At 46.7% G+C, this 20,138-nt stretch overlaps 1 long non-coding RNA gene across 1 annotated transcript in view; it reads left to right on the forward strand.

Annotated features, from left to right (window-relative positions):
* Positions 1-16,437: 16,437 nt before the first annotated feature.
* Positions 16,438-20,138, forward strand: part of LOC306652585 — a 4,000-nt gene continuing 299 nt past the window's right edge. Inside the window, exons 1-2 of the long non-coding RNA XR_013761482.1 lie at positions 16,438-17,777; positions 18,845-18,950. This is a non-coding gene — a long non-coding RNA (uncharacterized lncRNA). The remainder of the gene's footprint in view (positions 17,778-18,844; positions 18,951-20,138) is intronic.

Genomic DNA, 20,138 nt, shown 5'->3' on the forward strand with positions numbered 1-20,138 from the left:
CAAAAGGACTGTAAAATCAGAGACAAAGGACCAACTGGCCTTGCATCAGCCCACATCCTACTTCCCCTTTGGTTGACCATTCATCAGCAAGTTAAGGTACCTCTGCCCACTAGCAGGGAAAATACCCCACCAGAAGGACACCACCCCTAGGGAGTCAGCTTCCTTGTGGAGCACTGCATTATCAACTTCCTCCAAGACTTCAGGCTACTGAAGGCTAAGAGGGGATATACTATAAATCTTCAGGGATATTATAAGACAATAGAGGAAATCTGCAATATCACAGCGGTCAACTGATACCTGAACAATATGAGAAAACAAGGAAAGAAAATGCTGCAAACAAATCTAGATGTTACATCAATGAAACCCAACGACAGCATGGCAGAAGAAATGACAGAAAGAGAGTTCAGAATGTACATAATTAAAATGATCAGGGAAGCAAATGACAAGATACAAGAGCAAATGCAGGCACTGAATGATCGCACCAATTGATAGTTAAAGAGCAAATACAGGAAGCAAAAGATCATTTCAATAGAGTTAGAGATATTGAAAAAAAACAAACAGAAATCCTTGAAATGAAGGAAACAATAAACCAAATTAAGATCTCCATAGAAAGCATAACCAATAGGATAGAACACTTGGAAGACAGAACATCAGACATTGAAGATAAAATATTTAACCTTGAAAACAAAGTTGAACAAACAGAGAAGATGGTAAGAAATCATGAACAGAATCTACAAGAAATATGGGATATCATGAAAAGGCCAAATGTAAGAATTATTGGGATTGAGGAAGGCTTAGAGAAACAGACCAAAGGAATGAACAATCTATTCAATGAAATACTATCAGAAAATTTCCCAAATCTGAAGAATGAAATGGAAGATCAAGTACAAGAGGCTTATAGGACTCCAAATACACAAAATTACAACAGACCCACACCAAGGCACATTATAATGAAAATACCTAACATACAAAATAAAGACAAAATTTTAAAGGCCGCAAGAGAGAGGAATCAAATTTCACTCAGGGGGAAACCAATACGGATATCAGCATATTTTTCAATCCAGACCCTAAAAGCTAGAAGGGTCTGGAACAACATTTTTCAAGCCCTGAAGGAAAAAGGATGCCAACCAAGAATCTTATACCCAGCAAAACTTACCTTCAAAGTTAATGATGAAATAAAATCTTCCATGATAAAAAAAAGCTAAAAGAATTTACAAAAAGAAAGCCAGCATTACAGAATATTCTCAGCAAAATATTCCACGAGGAAGAGATGAAAAACAAAGAAACAAATCAGCAATGGGAGGAACTATCCTAAAGGAATTGTCAAATAAAGGAAGAACCAAGTCGTCTCAAAATAAATAAATAATTAATAAATAAATAAATAAATAAATAAAAATGAACCAAATGACCAGGAATACTAATCATATCTCAATAATAACCCTGAATATTAATCAAAAGACATAGACTGGAAGATTGGATCAAAAAGAAAGATCCAACAATATGTTGCCTGCAAGACTCACCTCGTAGAAAGAGATACCCATAGACTAAAGGTGAAAGGATGGGGAAAAACTTACCATGCACATGGACTCAGCAAAAACGCTGGGGTATCCATCCTCATTTCAGATAATATGGACTTCAAGTCAAAACTAGTCAGAAAGGATAAAGAAGGACATTACATACTGCTTAGGGAACCATAAATCAGGAAGACATAACGATCATAAACATCTATGCCCCAACAGTGGCTCATCCATGTATGTCAAACAAATCCTTCTCAATTTCAGAAACCAAATAGACCATAACACAATAATACTAGGTGATTTTGACATGCCTCTCTCACCACTGGACAGATCTTCCAAACAAAAATTGAACAAAGAAACCATAGATCTCAATAACACAATCAATAATTTAGACTTAACGGACATTTATAGAATATACCATCCAACCAAGAGCGAATACACTTTCTTCTCAGCAGCACATGGATCCTTCTCTAAAATAGACCATATATTATGCCACAAAGCTAATGTAAGCAAATACAGGAAGATAGAGACACTACCTTGTATTCTATCATATCATAATGGATTGAAATTAGAAATAAATGAAAGAGTAAAAAACAGAAGCTACTCCAAAACCTGGAGGTTAAACAATATGCTATTACATGATGAATGGATAACAGAAGATATTAGGAAGGAAATTAAAAAATTCTTAGAGGTAATTGAGAACAAATAAACATCATATCAAAATCTTTGGGACACTATGAAAGCAGTACTTAGAGGAAAATTTATTTCATGGAGCGCATTCAATAAAAGAAGTAAAAATCAACAAATAAACAACCTAACACTACAGCTCAAAGCCCTAGAAAAAGAAGAACAGACCAACACCAAAAGTAGTAGAAGACAGGAAATAGTTAAACTCAAAGCTGAAATTAATGAAATTGAAATGAAAGAAACATTACAAAAAATTCACAAAATAAATAGTTGGTTCTTTTAAAAAATAAACAAATTTGATAAACCTTTAGCCACTCTAACAAAGAGAAGACGAGAGAAAACCCAAATCACTAAAATTCGGAATGAACAAAGAAATTTCACAACAGACGCGATTGAAATACAAAACATAATTAGAAGCTATTTTGAAAATCTATATTCCAACAAAATAGAAAATTTCGAAGACATCAACAGGTTTCTAGAGACATATGAAATGCCTAAATTGAACGAGAAGGACATACACAATTTAAATAGAACAATTTCAAGTAATGAAGTAGAAGAGGTCACCAAAAGCCTACCAACAAAGAAAAGTCCAGGACCAGATGGGTTCTCAGCCGAGTTCTACAAAACCTTTAAAGAAGAACTCATTCCAATGCTTCTCAAAGTATTCCATGAAATAGAAGAGGAGGGTACCCTCCCAAACTCATTCTATGAAACCAATATTACCCTGATACCCAAGCCAGACAGAGACAAATCGAGGAAAGAAAATTTCAGACCAATATCATTAATGAACACTGACGCAAAAATTCTCAATAAAATTTTAGCAAATCGCATACAAAAATATATTAAAAAGATAGTGCACCACGATCAAGTGGGTTTTATCCCAGGGATGCAAGGTTGGTTCAACATCCGGAAATCAATAAATGTAATTCACCATATCAATAGACTTAAAGTGAAGAATCACATGACTATTTCAATAGATGCAGAAAAAGCATTTGATAAAATACAACACCCCTTCATGCTCAAAACACTAGAAAAAATAGGGATAGTGGGAACATTCCTTAACATTGTAAAGGCCATCTATGCTAAGCCCATGGCTAATATCATTCTAAATGGTGAAAAACTGAAAGCATTTCCCCTAAAAACTGGAACAAGACAAGGATGCCCTCTTTCACCACTCCTATTCAATATCATTCTTGAGACTCTAGCCAGAGCAATTAGACAGACCAAGGAAATAAAAGGAATACGAATAGGAAAAGAAGAACTCAAACTATCCCTATTTGCAGATGATATGATTATATACTTAGAGGAACCAGGAAATTCCACCAGAAAACTTTTAGAACTCATAAGTGAATTCAGTAAAGTAGGAGGTTACAAGATCAAAGCTCATAAATCCAATGCATTTTTTTACATAAGTGATGAATCCTCAGAAAGAGAAATTATGAAAACTACCCCATTCACGATAGCATCGAAAAAAATAAAATACTTGGGAATCAATCTCACAAAAGAGGTGAAAGACCTCTACAATGAGAACTACAGAACACTAAAGAAAGATATTAAAGAAAACCTTAGAAGATGGAAAGATCTTCCATGTTCTTGGATAGGCCGAATTAATATTGTCAAAATGGCCATACTACCAAAAGTGCTATACAGATTCAATGCAATCCCAATTAAAATCCCAATGACGTACCTTACAGAAACAGAGCAAGCAATCATGAAATTCATCTGGAAGAATAAGAATCCCAGAATAGCTAAAGCAATCCTTTGCAGGAAAAATGAAGCTGGGGGTATCGCAATACCCGAACTTCAACTTTATTACAAAGCGATAGTAACAAAGACGGCATGGTACTGGTACCAAAATAGAAAGGTAGATCAATGGTACAGAAAAGAGGACACAGACACAAACCCAAATAAATACAACTTTCTAATAGTAGACAAAGGCGCCAAAAATATGCAATGGAGAAAAGATAGCCTCTTCAACAAATCGTGCTGGGAAAATTGGAAATCCATATGCAACAGAATGAAACTAAACCCATATCTCTCACCCTGCACAAAACTCAACTCAAAATGGATTAAGGACCTTGGAATCAGACCAGAGACTCTGCAGATTATAGAAGAAAAAGTAGGTCCCAATCTTCAACATGTCGGCCTAGGACCAGACTTCCTCAACAGGACTCCCATAGCACAAGAAATAAAAGCAAGAATCAATAACTGGGATAGATTCAAACTAAAAAGCTTTCTCTCAGCAAAGGAAAATATCAGTAATGTGAAGAAAGAGCCTACAGAGTGGGAAAATATCTTTGCCAATCATACTTCAGATAGAGCACTAATCTCCAGAATCTATAAAGAACTCAAAAAACTACAGCAAGAATACAAATAATCCAATCGACAAATGGGCTAAGGAAATGAACAGACACTTCACAGAAGAAGATGTACAAGCAATCAACAAACATATGAAAAAATGTTCAACATCTCTAGTAATAAGAGAAATGCAGCTGAGAGAAACCTTGTGCCATCTTTCTCTTTCTTCCTTCACTTTCCTCCATGCAGATGTGAATCGTCTGCATAAAATAAAAGTTCCTTGTGTGAGACCTGTATCTATGGAGCGTTTCTGGGAGTTAGCAACAAACCATAACTGCGCTTAACACCTAACATCTGGTGCCCAAGACTCGGGGGATGGGTTTTTCTGCTGACTAAGCAGGCGGAATTCCATCCGATAGCCCCGGAGCCCACAGATACAGGCTCACCTTCCATTTACCTGGATGCCCAGTTTTCTGCAAACAACACCGGACTCCAGAATTGGTGAGTTCCCCTTAGGAAGGCCCTGACCACTTAAACACATCTCAGCCACCCCCAACCCTGTATCTGAGAAGCCGCCATTCTTGTGGTTCCCTCCACCATGGCTCTTGGCTTCCTCATGCTGCCCTGCAGCTCCTCACTCCCAGCTTTCGCTGCCCGCCCATGGCTTCCTCCCACTGCCCTGTGGCTCCCTGCTTGTGGCTTCCGCTGCCTGCCCTGCGGCTCCCACCACCCGACTGTCGAGTTGTGGGGATATCTCCTTGGTCCCCATAGCTGGTCCTAGTTGCTGGGTGGACTCCTGGTCTTTATGGTGCTGAGATTCTTTCTCAGGGTTTGAAGTTCTTTTATTTCCTGCTGCATCTCACTCAAAATCCTGATCAGGTCTTCAAACTCTCTTGGCTAATACCTGATGACCAAGCCTCTGTTCTAACCTCTCGTTGCCTGGGACCATGTTTCTTGGGACGCCAAAATCACTAGACAGGTGGGTCTCAGTTTACCATGGGATTCAGGACATCCAACTCAGCAATCTCACCCCTGGGATGCTTATTAAATCATCTCAAACCCCTTCACCTATTCCCTGAATCAGAGCTAAATTGTCCTTTAGATAGTAAGTCAGAATGGTCTATTTATGACACCCTAAATTCTAGCTTTATACTAGGTAAAATTATATGTCTAATTGTACTACATATAATTAAGTACATATGTGGGCAACCTGGTGAATGGAAAGAAACTTTTCCCCTTCGTGTTTTTTCTTTCTTTCTTGCTGCTTCTCCTCCCCCTTTTAATCCTTTCTCTTCTAAGTTTAATCCAGCTGATAAGTCATGTCCTTACAGGTCTCCTACTGCAGAAGCTCCTGTTCATTCCTCTTCTTTGCCTCATTCTGTTTCTCCTTCCGCTCCTCCATTCAGCCTACCAAGTTCCCCCACCACGTGGTCTCATACACACATTCTAGCTCCTTTAGGGGAGGTGGTGCACGGATGGAGTAAAACCTGAACACGATCTCTTGGCTGATTCTTTATTTTCAAATCTTTTCTTTCTCTCTTAGCTCTCCCTGCAGGCTCAAGAAATTAAAAGGACCTAAGCATCAAGTTTCTGCTAGAACATATTAGCCCCTTTCAGATTCAGATCTCAGTCCAGGGTTACATTAAAATGTAAATGAAGAAAGTCGCAGTAGACCCTGCCTGACCAAATGGCACTAATGGAGCTAAGAAGCTGCTCTTAAGTTCTCTATGAGTGACCCCTGTGGAAACTCAGTTGATTCTTTAACAGACAGGAACAGGTCACTTTGACCAGCTTGATCTTAAACACCTAGCAAAACAGTTAAAACCAAAGTATAGCCATTTCTTGGGCATTTAAAAATAATAATAACTATCAAGAGAAACTGCCAGAGTCAGAAGTTTTTAGTCAGTTTGAGGCCTACAGACACAGGTAGGCTTAATCTATGTTTGCTAGTAACAGAAGTATAGAGATCTCTACTAAAAGTTGTGTTCACAATCCTGATAACCTAGACAATGTTAAAGCTCCCAAATAAAGGCCTGTGCTCTCCAGCCTTTGCCAGGCCTTGTTATGGGAACAACTTCAGTTCTTCCACCCCCTGGTTAGGAATTATTGACTTCTGTCATGTTTATAATATGCATTAGCATGTTCCAGATCCTGCAACATTTATATTGTATCAATCTCATTTCAGTACTCATGTCCTTTTGTTCTTCTCCTATAGAAGCACCCATCCCCAGATGCCTTTATAGTCTGCTCTCCCCACAACTGGACTTCTACCATGAACCTCTCAATTGATTTCTAAAAAGAAACCTTCAAACTGCTTGCCCCACACTGCCCACTTCCAGCTCGAAGAAGTCAGATCAGTCAGCACCCCTTTTCCCTACAGCAGTGAAGGAGTTCCTAGTATTAAAGGGTAAATGAAGTCAGAATTGGGGACAGGCAGTTAATGCAGAAATAGGGGGTCAATCAAATCGAGAAAATGAAGTCCATGAAAATCATCTGCTTTTGGAAGCCTGGGAGGAGAATGAACTTTTTAAACATCTCACCTGCAAAGCCAACTCCACTCACCTATGCAGGAAGGCGAGAGAAGGCTTCAAAAAGAACTGGAGAGCAAGATTTTTTTTTTATTTTTTATAAAAAAGGAAATGGGGGAATGTAAGGAAACCGGCCTCCCTCACCACCTGTTAATCTGTGCTCCGCTTTCCTCTCCCGTTAGAGGAATTTCCAGCTTCCTAACCACATGTCAATCTGCGTTATTCCTGCCTCTCACGTTACAGGAGTTTCTGGCTCATGCTGCTGTAATCTTCCTGCCTCCCACGTTATGTTCTAATATGTCATTGGTCCATCAGTCAGTCTGTAAGAATTCTCCTCATGATTGGAAAGTTCCTTGTGTGAGACCTGTACCTGTGGAGTGTTTTCTGGGAACTAGCGATGGACCATAACTACACTTTAACACCTAACAAGAATAACATGTAAAAACCTAGTTCTCTGCTTTTTTCGGTGGCTCATTTTCCACTAAGAAAGTGGGTTCATCACAGACATGAAACTCTGTTTCATTATAAACGTGATTCATGAAGTTTGCAAAAAAAAAAAAAGAGAAATGCAAATCAAAACCACCCTAAGATTCCATCTCACCCCAATTAGAATGACGATTATCAAAAATACAAGCAACAGGTGTTGGCGAGGATGTGGGGAGAAAGGAACACTCATACATTGCTGGTGGGGCTGCAAATTAGTGCAGCCACTCTGGAAAGCAGTGTGGAGATTCCTTAGAAAACTTGGAATGGAACCACCATTTGACCCAGCTATCCCACTCTTTGGTCTATACCCAAAGGACTTAAAATCAGCATACTACAGAGATACAGCCACATCAATGTTCATAGCTGCTCAATTCACAATAGCCAGATTGTGGAACCAACCTAGATGTCCTTCAATTGATGACTGGATAAAGAAACTGTGATATATATATACAATGGAATATTACTCTGCCATAAAGAATTATAAAATTATGGCATTTACAGGCAAATGGATGAAACTGGAGACCATCATGCTAAGTGAGATAAGCCAATCTCAAAAAATTAAAGGATGAATGATCTCGCTGATAAGTGGATGATGACACATAAGGGGGAGGGTGGGGGGAGTTAGTGTTAGGGTTAGGGTTAGGGTTAGAGTTAGGGAGGGGGACAAGAATGGAGGAAGAAAGGACTGTTTAGAGGGAAAAGAAGGGTGGGAGGGGTGGGGGGAAGGGAAAAAAATAATAGAATGAATCAAACAACATTATCATATGTAAATTTATGATTGTACAAATGGTATGCCTTTAACTCACGTACAAACAAACAACATGTATCCCATTTGTTTACAATAAATAAAAAAAGAAAAAAGAAAAAATAATAATAAAATTTTAGCAAATCTCATATAAAAACATATAAAGAAGAGAGTGCACCATGATCAAGCTTGGTCCATACCAGAGATGTGAGGTTGTTTCAACATCCGTTAATCAGTGAGTGTAATTCATCACATCAATAGACTTAAGTTTATGAATCATATGATTATTTCAATTGGTGCAGAAAAACATTTGATAAAATACAGCACCGTTTTATGCTCAAATCACTAGAAAAATAGAATAGTAGAAACATTTCTCAACATTGTAAAGGTTACCTATGCTAAGCCCACAGAAAACATCATTCTTAATGGAGAAAAACTGAAAACATTCCCTTTAAAACCTGGAAAAAGACATGGATGCCCTTTTTGCCACTTCCACTCAACATCATCCTTGAAAAGCTAGCCAGAGCAATTAGGTAGACCAGAGAATTTAAAGGGATATAAATAGAAAAAGAAGAACTCAAGGTATCACCATTTAGTGACTACATGATGCTTTATTTAGAGGATCCATAAAACTCCACCAGAAGAATTCTAGAACCAGAATTTCTGAATTCATAAGTGAATTCAGCAAAATAACAGGATAAAAAATCACTACACATAAGTCTAATGTATTTCTATTTATAATTGATGAATTTTCTTAAAGTGAAATTAGGAAAACTACTCCATTCACAACAGTCTCAAAAAAAAAAAAAAAAAAAACTTGGTAAGCAAACTAACAAAGAGGTGAAAGATCTCTACAATGAAAACTACCGAACCATAAAGGAAGAAATTTTAAAAAGCCTTAGAAAGACCTCCCATATTCTTGAGTAGGGAGAATTAGTATTTACAAAATGGCCATACTTCCAAAGGCACTATGCATATTTAACACAATTCCAATTAAAATATCAATGCCATTCATCATAAAAATAGATAAATTCATCCGAAAATTTATCTGGAAGCATAAAAGACCGAGAATAGCCAACGCAATCCTGTTTAGGAAGAGTGATGCAGGGAGTATCACAATGCCAGATCTTAAACTCTACTATTGAGCAATAGTAACACAAATGATATGGTATTAGCACCAAAATAGACAGGTAGACCAAAGGTACAGAACCAAAAACACAGACAAACTCACACAAGTACAGTTACCTCATACTAGGTAAAGGTGCCAAAAACTTGCAAAGGAAAAAGGATAGCCTCTTCAACAAATGGTGGTGGGAAAACTGGAAATCTATATGCAGTAAAATGAAATTACACCTCTATTTCTCACTCTGTACAAAACCCAACTCAAAATGGATCCAGGACCTAGGAATTAGATCAGAGACGTTTCAGCTAAATCATCATGTTGATTTAGGACCTGTCTTTTATAAAAGTCTCCCAGAGCACAAGAAATTATAGCAAGAATCAAAACAATGGGGTGAATTCAAACTAAAAAGCTTTTTCTCAACAAAGTAACCAATCCATAATGTGAAAAAAGAGCCTACAGAGTGGGAGAAAAATCTTCTCTACATGCACTTCAGATAGAGCACTAATATCCAAAATTTATAAAATCATACAAAACTTTACACCAAAAATACAAACAATCCAATGAGTAAATGGGCTAAAGAACTGAGCAGACACATCACAGAAGACATAGAGGTGATGTACAAATATATGAAAAAGTACACCTCATATCTAGTAATTAGAGAAATGGAATTAAAATTTACCATAAGTTTTCATCTAACTCCAATCAGAATGGTTATATCAGGAACACAAGCAATAATAAATATTGGTGTGGATTTGGGGGAAAACGTTCACATACATTGCTGGTGGGGTTCAAAACTGGTGCAGCCACTCTGTAAAGCAGTATGGAGAGTCCTCAGAAAACTTGAAATAGACCCACCAGTTGACCCAGCTATCCCACTCTTTAGTTTATACCCAAAGGACTTAAAATCAGCATACAACAGTGACACAGTCACATCAATGTTTATAGCTGCTCATTTCATGATAAGTAGATTGTGTAACCAATATAGATTCTCTTCAATCGATGAAAGGATAAAGAAACTGTTATATACACACAATGGAATAGTACTCAGTCATAAAGAATAAAATTATGGCATTTACTGGTAAATGGATGAAGTTGGAGGATATTATGCTAACTGAAATATGTCAATCCCCAAAACCAATGGTTGATTGTCTATTCTGACAAGTGTATGATGAGACATAAAAGTGAGGGCATGGGGGTAGGTAAAGAATAGAGGCACTGTGAATTGTGTAGAGGATAATTGGGTAGGAGGGGATGTGGAAAGATATAGTGGACTGAGACACACATTATTACCCTGTATTCATGTATGATTATGCAATTGGTGTGAGTATACATTGTGTACAACCATAAAAATAATAGTTGTATCCCATTTGTGTACAATGAATCAAAATTCAGTCTTTAAAATAAATATATAAGTATACTTTTAAAATATTGTCTTATCACCCTATATTTGTCAATATTGATGTTTCAATTTTGATTGGTCAAAGTAGATTAATTCATGTCAACCCATGGGGCAAATTTGTCATTGACTACCCACTGGGGTAGATTTTTCAATATCAACTCTTTGGTGTATATTCATCAATATTAATTCATGGGGTAGATTTTTTCATATTGACCAAAGCAAATAGATTCCTCAATATCAACTCAAATGGTCTGAATCATTTATATCAACTCAACTAGTTAGATTCATTGATATTGACTCATCAGTCTAGATTTGGCTATATTGACACATTGTGGTAGATTCATTAATATCTACTCATTCATGTAGATTTGTCACTGTTGTCCCATTAGTGTAGATTCATTAATATCAACAAGATATAGATTCATTGAAATCAACTCTGATTTAGATTGATCAATAAAGCCTCAATGAGGTAGATTCATTAATATTAACCTGTCAGTCTTGATTCATCAATAATGACTTGACAGGTTAGATTTATCAACATCTACTCATTGGTGGAGATTCGCTGATGTTTACTCATTGGCATAGATTTGTAGATAACAATCATAAGGGGTACATTTGCTAATATCAATCCATCACTGTAAACACATAACTATCTACAACTTGGTGTAGATTCATTGGTATTGACCTCTCAGGATAGATTTGTCAGTATCTATTCTACAATGTAGATTCAGTGATATTGACCAATTGGGGATGACTAGTCCATATTGATCTGTAATGAGAGATTTGATGATATCAATTCAAATGATTGAATTCATCAATTTTGACTCATTGGTAGAGATTCATAGAGATTGACTCAACTGGTTACTTTCATTAATATTGATATGTTGATATTAACTTGCCAATTTTGATTCATTGATATTGGCTCATCAGGGTTGATCCTTCAATATCGAGTCTTCTTTGTATATTCATCAATATCAACCTGTTGAAATAGATTAATCAATATCAAAACTTTGTTGTAGATTTTTCAATATTGAATCATCAGGATATATTTGCCCATATTGACCCATCAGGCTTCATTCTTCAATATTATCTCTATTGGTTAGAATTATTAATATCAACTCTCTGATTAGATTCATCAATATTAACTGGTTCAATTTGTCAAAATGTACTCATTGGGGTAGATTTGTATATATCAAACAAAAGGGTTAGACTTGTTGATAACCCTTTGGTATAGATGCATCAAAATAGACTTGTCAGGGTAGATTAGTCCATATCAATTAATTGGGATGGATTGTTCAATATTGACACTTATCATTAGATTCATCAATATCAATCCATCTGTGTAGATGCATCAAAATTGACTCATCAACATAGATTCACCAATAGTGACTCTACAGTGTAGATACTTCGATATTGATGAGTCTATTGATTTGATGATGTGGATTCATAGATACTGATACAGGGGTATATTTGTTAATATCAACTCAGTGGAAATATTTGTTGATATTGATGTGTTCATATAGATATTCATCAATGTAGATTTGTCATTATTGACTCAAAAATGTACATCATCAATATTGACTCCACATGATAGATTCTTGATATCAACTATTCTGTATAGTTTTGTTGATATCAACCAATTTCGGTAGATTCATCCAAATCAATCAGTAATGGTAGATTCTCTCTGCTCAGAGACCTCGGGCAGAGTCGGGCCGCCAGGAAAACACGCGGGGTCCCACCGCCACACGCGAGGGCGGTCCCGCACCGCCTGCGACGCCGACCCGACCTCCGGTCCAAACCCCGGAGCCTCCCACGAGACCCGCCACCCCACCACCACAGGCGGCCCCTCCACGCGACAAGACGCCTGGCCTCCGGACGCCAGCGGGTGACACCACCTCGGGCCGGGCAAGGCCCACAACCCGGGATCCTCCGGCTCCGGGAACCGCTCACTCGCCGCACCCCCACCGCGGGACGCCCCCGGGGGGTCACGGCGGCTCCGCCCCAGCCCGCACACACGCAGGCCGCCCGCCGGCCGCAGCCCGGGTCAGGGGCGGGCAGAGAGCCACTCGCCGCGGGCGAGGGGAAACGGGACGGGTCCCTTCCCCTCCTCAACACGCGTCTGGGGCGTCCCCACCGCGCGCACGCACACGAACGCGCGAGGCACCAAATTGCGCACACGGGATCCCCCCCCGACGCCGGACGGCCCGGCCAGGCCCAGCGGGACCCTCCCCCGACTCAGAGAGGGGAGGCGCGGGCCGCGGTAGGCGAAAGAGCAGGCGCGCGGCCCCCACCCGCGGGGAGCCGGCGGACCCCTTCCCTCCCCGCCTTCCCCCACGGGAGGTCGGCGCGGGAGGGGGGGACTCTTGCCTACACCGACATAGCAGCGGGGTCGGCGGCTACAACGCACACAAGGCAGGGACGGCCAACGGGGACTCCGACACCCCACACGAGGCACGCCCCTTCAACCGATCGCTAGAGAACTTTCCTCACTGAGGGCGGGCCGCACCCGACCCAGCACTTCCCACCGGGCCACCCAGGCGTCTGTGAGACACCCGGCAAACAGGGGGGGGGTCTGCGGTATCAGCGAGCACGAGGCCCCTTGAGCGTTCGCGGCCGGGAGAACACAAGGTCCCCGTTCCTCTCGGGAACTCATCCCACCGGGTGGCGACGGCAGAACAGCCGTCCTCACAGGGGCACCGCACCGGGCGACACCGCGCCGCCGGGCCCGGCCCGCCACGATCGCTCCCACGCCCGCACACATCTCCCCATCCGAGGGGGAGAGCACGCGGGCGCGCACTCGGCCTCCAAAGCCTTCCACCCCCACCGGCGCCATGCGACACCAGGGGAAGGGGTGGCAGCAGAACGACCGGCCCCCACGAGGGAGACCGGCGCCTCGCCTGAGCTCACCGCCTCGACCCCCCAGACGAAACACAGCTTTTTCTTTCCAGCCACTCACCTCGGAAACCCCCACAGGCTGGGGGAGACCAAACGTGAGGCAGCGACCTCAGCGACAGTGCCGGGAAGAGGAGCGGCGACACGCCGGCTCAGCCTCGGGCACCTCAAGGGACAACCCGGACCGCTCCAGGAGCACCACGGAGGACCAAGGCAGAGGCGCACTCACACGCCACGGCGGCACGGCGGCAGCCCTCCCCCCAAGGCGGAGGGAGGGCCACACGCACACGCCCTGGCCACCGACAGAGGGTGGCAAGCGAGAAGCATCCGCTGCGTCAGCAGACCCCAGGGCGGGGTCGGGGCCGGGTTCCGCACCCCTGCCTTCCACAGGCCGCCAAGAGACGGGGAGGAGAGGCGAGAGGCCCACGGGCAGGACGAGAAGAGCGGTCCCGTTCGCCATGAACGTCCGTCCCTCGCCTGGCGCGGCTTTGGCCCGGCCCAGGAGAGCGCAAAGTCACCACATCGATCAGCCAACAGAAGGGAGGGGGACCCGGGGAGCAGGGGACCCGGCGAGGACCATCGTCAACACGGAGCCTGCTTCGGCCTCGCCAGCCCCACACCCCAGGGAGAGCGGCAGACGACACAGACGGGAGAACGCCTGACACGCGGCACGGAGCCATGGAAACGAGCGTCGTCACAAACCGCCCTCGGTCGGTGCCCGCGGCGGGGAGCGCACGGTGGTAAAGGACCTCCGCCGCCTCCCCCGCCGCCCTCGGGTGCCAGAGACCAGAGGTGGCACCGCAGCCGAGACACTCCAGATGCACAAGAGCCGGCGCGCAGGCCCAGGCGGACGGCTCAAGAGGGAAGGGGCCTGGGCCACCCCGTCGTCCTCGGTAGCCCAGAGCCCCCACACACATCCAGATGTCCCAGCCCCTTCGGCGACACACGCCAAAGGACAACGTGTCAGCACCCACCCGACGGCACAAAACGGCCACCTTGGGACGAAACAATCATGACCAGAGGCCACGGAGACCTGTCCAGTCACCACCCTGACCTCCCGGAAGACAGTCACGGCCACCTGTCCCCAAACCCGACCCCAGTCGCCAAGAGAACCAGAGCCCCTAGGGCCAACTGGTCGACCCCAGGTGACAGGGACGAGAGAGGGCCGCGGACCCCCACGGCGAGCCAGAGCGGGACCAGGTACGCCTCTCACCGGCCGCACGAGCACTCGAGGGACCGGCCCCCGAAGAAGGGCTCCGGCATGGCACGAAGGCCAGGCTCGGGACGGCACCTCAGACGGACACGGTGACACCACCGAGGGACCGAGGAGTAGGCAGGCCGGTCACCGCACCCTCTGGCCCGCCCGGTGCAGGGAGGGAGAAGAAAAGAAAAACAAAGTCCCAAGGCCCACAGCACTCAAAAGAAAACCTAAGTCCCCGCCGACGCCAGCCAGGACACAGACAGATGGGGACCCGAGCCCTTGTCGCGGTCCCCGGCCCAACCCGCGCAAGGGAGTCCCCGGCTGCTCTCGCCAGGACTCTGTCAAAGAAGTCCGTGCGGGCCCCCTGTCGTCCTCCCCGGCCAAACCAACCCGTGCGACGCGGCCCCGCCCCGCCCCGCTCCGCTCCGCTCTCTTCAGGTCCCGGCGACAGCACCTGGGAGTGCTGGTCGACCCGCTCAGGCTGCCACCCAACGTTCCCGGGCCCTGGAGCGCGCAGGCAGGCGACCCGCACACCATGCCTGCCGACCCAACCTCCCGCCAGTAGGTCGCACAAGCCTGCCCCAGCAGGCCGGTGGCAGTTCCGCTGGTGTCACCCAACTCCTGGGACTCTGTCTCGGTCACCGCCACCACATGTCACTCCTTGGTGACTTCCGAATGCGAGAAGCTCGTATAAAAGCGGCCACCAGGTGGAGCCCGACAACCGCCACCAGCATCAGGCACAAGGGGACTCGGGACATCGTTCCGTGGCAGCGGGACCAGCTCCGAAAGGGTCGTAGAAAGCCACCAGGACGTGCAACACCGGCCGTGGCGCCCTGCCAGCCACCCCCCACCACCACCACACACACACACACACACACACACCCCGAGGGGCACGAGCCGCCACCGCTCTGCCCAGAGGCCCTAGAAAACCCGGTGGGGACACGGGGGCGGTCTCGGACTGCCTGCAAAACCGAAACCACGAAAGGAGGACACGCGAGGAAACGGAACAATCATCGCTCCAGGTTCCGCACTCTCGCTGCCAGGGAAAGGGAGAAGCAGGCAAGAGAGGATCTGAGAGACCAAAAGACAAGTCTGGGTTCACGCCCCAAGTCCAAAGAGAGAACACCAGGACCTCCGGGGACGGTGCCCTAATATGATTTCATTCCACTTCATTTCATTCCAATCATTCCCGCTGACGGAAGCATCCAGGTCAGGAAACCCACAGAGGAGGTCGGAGATTCCTTGCTTGCGAAGGAAGGGAGGGAGGCTACAGGCCGCTTCCCTCCAGAGGAGACGGGTGCCCTGGAACCACAACCCACACCTACGACGCTCACCCGCCACCACCGCCGCCGCCGCCCCCCCTTACACACACAATCTCTCTCCCTCTCTCCTCCCTCCCCCTCGGGGTCTCCCCGCCCCCCCCATCCCCACCGCTGCCGCTGCTGCGTGCACCCTCCCCCCCCATCGCCCTCTCTTCTTCTCTCCCTATCTCAGAGTCCACTAGGTGACTCCAGAGGAGCAGGATGTGCCATGTGCCCTCAATCACTCTCACCAGTGGAAAAGATGCTTCAGTACACGTGCCGTTCCGAAAACACACCCCCTCCACAATCCAAAGCAGCGCGAAGTACGAAAACTAAATCCACGCTGGCTTTTCATTCATCGGTCCGGGTTATTTGTTTGGTTGGTCAGGCTTCCACCCACCACCGCAACCCGGTGACCCAGCTTGATACTTTGCAGATCGGAGGCCCCTACCAAGGCCTTGTCCTTTCATTCGTAATCACGTGACGGTCGTTCCACTCCCCAAGACCACTAACTAACCCTAACTCACCTTAAACCTACGCCTGTATAAATATAGACACACACACACACACACACACACACACACACACACACACACATTGAAAAGGAAGGGGAATGTGGCTCAGTAGTTCAGCGTTCAGTGACCCTGCGGTTCCATCCCCATTATCACCAAGGGGGGGGGGAGATAAATCAATGCAGCAGCTGTCATACACAGGCCGTCCACGCTTTGGATGGTACACAGTAGTCACAGAGTTCGCCGGATCATGGGACACAGATCAGTGGGCCTAATCCCGCCGCACTCCTAGGGCCATCCCTCCAACTGGGCTGTGGGCTCAGGGGTAAGTGAATCGTGGCTACTCCCCACTTTGAGGAAGCTTCAAGGCCTTTTAGGGCAAGAACCTTGCAGGTGCCTGCAGGATAAGCAGTTCGGAGCCGGCACGGAGATCAGCTGAGCAGAGTAAAGGCTCTCCCACAAGATGCGGGGAGAGAGACCCGGGGACCTCACCTCACTGCTTCCTGAGGCCACCACTCTATTTTCACTGGGAGCCAGCAAGTGTGTGATTTGACACGGACCGCCTCGCAGCTAGCGGGCTGGCGAGAGACACCGAGCTCAACCCACCAAAACGAAAACAAAAAGGGAGGCGGCGGCGGGGGGGGGGGGTCCCCCGCGGGGGCGCCGTGGGGCGGGGCGGGGCCACAGGAGCGGGGCAGGAAGCTCCAGCTCGGTTTAGGTTCCTTTGCAGGATGGTGATTTCCACAGGAGCTGGGAAGGACAGAGGGGGAAGGAACGAAGGAAGGAAGAGCGGCCGCCACTACTCCACGCCCCCACCAACCCGCCTGCCAGCCACTCGCCAGGACCCTCCTCCTCCCCCCTCCCCCCAAGTCGCCCGGGACCGCAAGTCCCACCCACCAAGCAGCGCCAGCGCCAGCGCCACCGCCCACCCAGGCCTCCTCGCGAGAACGGTCTCTGGCCGCCGCCCACACAGGTCTCGCGAGAGTTGACGCTCGCTGCCGCCACCCACAAAGGTCTCGCGAGAGCTAACTCGAGCTGTTTCCCATCTCAGGCTCTGCTACACCTTCTTCCGAAACTGAATCCGCTAGGTGACGCTGCAGGACGGGGAATAGAACGGGATCCCTCACTCGAGGAAACGGGGCGGGGGGGCGGGGGGAGGAAGTTCTACCAAACACAGGCGATCGGCCTGGCCCCCGAGTCCCCTAGGACCACTCCTCTGGACCTCCCCATTTAGATGCAGGGAGTGGAGAGGGGAGGGCAGAAATGGGGGGGAGGGGGCACGCGGGACTCAGAGAGGGCTGGGCCAGGGAACCCTGGCCGGACCGACAGACCGAGGGGGGGGTGGGGGGGGGACGGACAAAGAGCTGCAAGGCAGTCCCCAGCCCTGGGAGACACACCCCAGGCAGGCTCCCCCCGAAAATCCCTCTCCCTCACACAAACCAGGCAGGCAGCAGAAGCCGCTGGGGAGTCACCAAAACACATATAACCAACTCCCCTTTCTCTCCCAAGGAGGCTCGTCTCCCAACCAGGTCCTCACCACCACGGAGGGACTTCAGAACATGCCACCTCAAAACACTCAGGGAGGGAGAGCGGCCCCAGGACAGAGGATCGATCGCTTGTGATCTCCTTTGAGGCCAGCCTCCACCACTTAGCGAGTTCCTGCCTCCAAAAATAAAAAGGGGTCATGCATAGGCCTCACAGGTAGAGCGCCCTGGGTTCAAACCCTGGCAGCACCGCTCGCCCCAAATACTGCCATTACCAAACCTGCCTCACTCTTCACCCTCAGAGCACAAGGTGCAAAGTCAGGTCAGGTCAGGTCAGGTCAGGTCAGGTCAGAGCCAGGGTGCTGTCGCTGAACTCATGGGGCAAAGACACTTAAGTGAAGAAGGTGCCCTCACGGGTTGCAGTGCACCTGAAGCCAAGGAACATCCCTAACTGAAACAAACCAACCGAAAAGGAAAAAGAAAAAGAAAGGAAAAAAAAATATAGGCGGCTTATGGTGTCTATATAGGCAAGGAGGCCGTGTCTTCTGAAAGACACAAGTTATAACTCAGAGCAGGGTGGGGGACAATGCAGGAATAACTTCAGGACGTGGGGTTTCCTCTGCAACAATGCACCGAAAATCAATCTCCCTCCCCCCAAAACCACTCATCAGACATACGTCGAGGAGCAGAGTGCACGTCTGGCGCCTTGGTCTCCTCACTCGTGCAACAGAGAGGGACAGCACCCACCGCCGCCTCCCAGGAGCACGTCAAAGACGCGTATGTACACACAGCCAGAACTCAGGAGCAGTGAGACTACACGCTCCAGGCCTGGCTGTCCTACCACTGCACCTTGTAAACTGTCCACTCTTCTGCCTGCGAAGAGGAGATGGAGATCCAAGGGAATGTGCCCCGACTAGATAGTCAGGCCAACACTTTGCCCCGATCTGACTCGTGACTCGGTTCTGACATCTCGTACCGTGCATCCCCGGACAGAGCAGAAAATTCTGAGAACACCAGTGTCCTACCCTGGGCACGGCAGGAAGGGAGGGAGAGAGTGAGGGAGAGAGGAAGGGCAGGGCAGGGCAGGGTAGGCCGGCCGCAGAGCACTCAGATGGCAGTAGCCAATCCCCCATTCAGCTAGACTCTGTCTTCCCGTAGGTTTCGGGAATCATTAATGACACCCACTCACCCACCACCCACTCTCACAAAGAGAGTCAGCACAGGGCCTGATACCCTCCCTGCCAGCGCCCGTTTTTAGAGGGGAGACTCATAAAGTTTATGGAAATATCTGATACAGATACAGATGACATTCCAGGAAAAATCCATCAGACGGTCATCGCCTGCATCCACTCAATCTGAAAATGCCGGAGCCTCAATCCTCGCTCGACTCAAACCCGAGGTCACCACCACCACCACCACCACCACCAACACCACCAACACAGGAACACCAGCCCAAGATGCCCGAGCTTGCTCTTGCTCTTCCTTCTCAATATGGCCAAATCCCTTACAGTTTCCTTTTCTGCTTTTCACCATGACCTGGTCTGCTAGGCTTTTTCCCTTTTTGTTTATTTACTTTTTTTTTTTTTTTTTTTTGTGGGGAGGGGGCAGAGCAGAGGAGTCCTAGTACAGTACCCAGGAGTTAGGCCAGAGGCCCAGGGTGCTTGAAACTTCAACGGTTCAGCGACATTTCATTTCAAAGACACAAATGAGGGACACGTCAGAGGCAGGCCAGGGGACAGTCAATATAAAGCTAAGGCTTCACTGTGGTGTTTGGGGGTGGGGGTGAGGGTGAGGTGGGGTGGGGCGATCAGCAAGCACATGTGAGTCCCTGGGTTTTGTCCCCAGACAAAGGAAAGGAAAGGAAAGGAAAGGAAAGGAAAGGAAAGGAAAGGAAAGGGGGGTGGCTGACCGGAAAACATGAAAAAGCATTCTGCTCCTCTAAGAGGCCACTGTCACCGCCGGGAG

Source organism: Sciurus vulgaris, assembly GCF_902686455.1.
Source record: "Sciurus vulgaris genome assembly, contig: HiC_scaffold_311_arrow_ctg1, whole genome shotgun sequence".
NCBI classification, from domain to species: Eukaryota; Metazoa; Chordata; class Mammalia; order Rodentia; family Sciuridae; genus Sciurus; species Sciurus vulgaris.